General features: G+C 43.8%; 1 protein-coding gene across 1 annotated transcript in view; it reads right to left on the bottom strand.

Annotated features, from left to right (window-relative positions):
* Positions 1-2,500, bottom strand: part of LOC121865857 (guanylate cyclase 32E-like) — a 77,456-nt gene that overhangs the window by 64,469 nt on the left and 10,487 nt on the right.

Here is a 2,500-nt window from a genome sequence, read left to right as displayed (position 1 = left end):
TCCTGCAGTAGTACTCAGGGTTGTCAAGGGCAGCTGAGAGGAGGAGGAGGAAGGAAAGAAGAAGAAGGAGGAGGTGGAGGAGGTGTGTTGTTATGATGACAGAAGACCGATTGATATCGCTTTATATTATACTGGGTGGGGCGGAGGTGAGGATAGAGAAGGTGTTATTGACTGATTCTACTGTAGTCCCCCCAACCACCACCCGGAGCAACGACACTTATTACTGTACCTGGGTGGGGCTGAGAGGGACTAGGGAGGGACTGAGAGAGGCTAAGGTGAGCTGAGAGAGGCTGTTGAGGCAAGGAGGACTAAAAGGGGATGAGAGGGACTGAGAGAGGCTAAGGTGAGCTGAGAGAGGCTGTTGAGGGGCTAAGGAGGACTAAAAGGGGCTGAGAGGGACTAAGGAGGGACTGAGAGAGGCTAAGGTGAGCTGAGAGAGGCTGTTGAGGGGCTAAGGAGGACTAAAAGGGGCTGAGAGGGACTAAGGAGGGACTGAGAGAGGCTAAGGTGAGCTGAGAGAGGCTAAGGTGAGCTGAGAGAGGCTGTTGAGAGGCTAAGGAGGACTAAAAGGGGCTGAGAGGTGCTAGGAGGGGCAGACATCCTATCAGCAATTGAAAGGGCAGAGTGTGAGAAAAAAATTTGTTTTGGGTCAGTCACTGCAGATTATATTGTTGGCTCCACACACACACACACACACACACACACACACACACACACACACACACACACACACACACACACACACACACACACACACACACAGAGGGGAAAAGGATTCGAAAAAGACTTACATTGGCATAACCTGCTATTTTGGTTGTGGTAAAAATGAGAGAGAACGAGAGAGAGAGAGAGAGAGAGAGAGAGAGAGAGGGAGAGAGAGAGAGAGAGAGAGAGAGAGAGGAGGGTATGCCTATTTAACCTGTCGTTCACTTATTCAAAGGCCAGATGGCATTGACAAGTGACACTTCATTGTGGCATTTGGGAGACAGTGCCAGCGGTCCGTATTGTCCCTGGCACTGTCACTAGTGTGTGTGTGTGTGTGTGTGTGTGTGTGTGTGTGTGTGTGTGTGTGTGTACATATATACCACACATACTGGAGGAAAAGGAGCGAAATGAATGAAAGAGAGATAGAGAGTGAGATAGATAGAAAGAGAGAGAGCGAGTAAGGGAGTGAAAGAGAGAAAGCGAGCGAGAGAGACAAAAAGAGAGAGAGATATATAGAGAGAGAGAGGGAGTGAAAGAGAGAGAGCGAGCGAGAGAGAGTGAAAGAGAGAGAGAGAGAGCACACCCCCTTCATAAATCACTCAATCAACCACAAAAACCACTCCGTATTTTATGAACACCCTTCACTAATCTAGGTCACTAATCCTCAATGGTGCCTAAGTTAAATTTTCCTCCTAACTGAAGCCGTGAATGTGTGTCTGACTGGTTGACTTAAGATTTAACATGAAATTAATGATTAACATGATTTTGAATTTAACAGTGAGACTCTACCTTAACTAGATACCTTTACTTAACACACCAGTTAGGAGACAAAATTAACACTGAGACTCTACCTTAACTAGATACCTTCATAACACACACCAGTTAGGAGACAAAATTAACACTGAGACTCTACCTTAACTAGATACCTTCACTTAACACACCAGTTAGGAGACAAATTTAACACTGAGACTCTACCTTAACTAGATACCTTCACTTAACACACCAGTTAAGAGACAAAATTAACACTGAGACTCTACCTTAACTAGATACCTTCACTTAACACACCAGTTAGGAGACAAAATTAACACTGAGACTCTACCTTAACTAGATACCTTCACTTAACACACCAGTTAGGAGACAAAAATTAACACTGAGACTCTACCTTAACTGATACCTTTACTTAACACACCAGTTAGGAGACAAAATTAACACTGAGAACTCTACCTTAACTAGATACGTTCACTTAGCACCAGTTAGAAGACAAAATTAACACTGAGACTCTACCTTAACTAGATACGTTCACTTAACACCAGTTAGGAGATAAAATTACACTGAGACTCCACCTTAACTAGATACGTTCACTTAGCACCAGTTAGGAGACAAAATTAACACTGAAACTCTACCTTAACTAGATACGTTCACTTAACACCAGTTAGGAGACAAAATTAACACTGAGACTCTACCTTAACTAGATACCTTCACTTAACACCAGTTAGGAGACAAAATTAACACTGAGACTCTACCTTAACTAGATACCTTCACTTAACACACCAGTTAGGAGACAAAACGAACGAATCTTTATTGAACGAGACGATAGCTTCTGCTCACGTTAACTGTGCTAATAATTTTACCTTGTTTGTTTTGGTCAGCCTTTGAAGTCCATCACTCAACCTCCAACTCAAGAGAGAAGAGAGGGAGGAAGAGAGGGAGGAAAAGAAAGATAGGGAGAGAAAAAAACGAGAGGGAGTGAGGTAGAGGGTGAAAGAGTGAGAGAGAGAGAGAGAGAAGAGATGAG

Source organism: Homarus americanus, unplaced genomic scaffold (assembly GCF_018991925.1).
Source record: "Homarus americanus isolate GMGI-L3 unplaced genomic scaffold, GMGI_Hamer_2.0 scaffold34354, whole genome shotgun sequence".
Classification (NCBI taxonomy): domain Eukaryota; kingdom Metazoa; phylum Arthropoda; class Malacostraca; order Decapoda; family Nephropidae; genus Homarus; species Homarus americanus.
The sequence above is the reverse complement of the archived record's forward strand: the minus strand, read 5'-3'. Positions and strand labels throughout refer to the sequence as shown.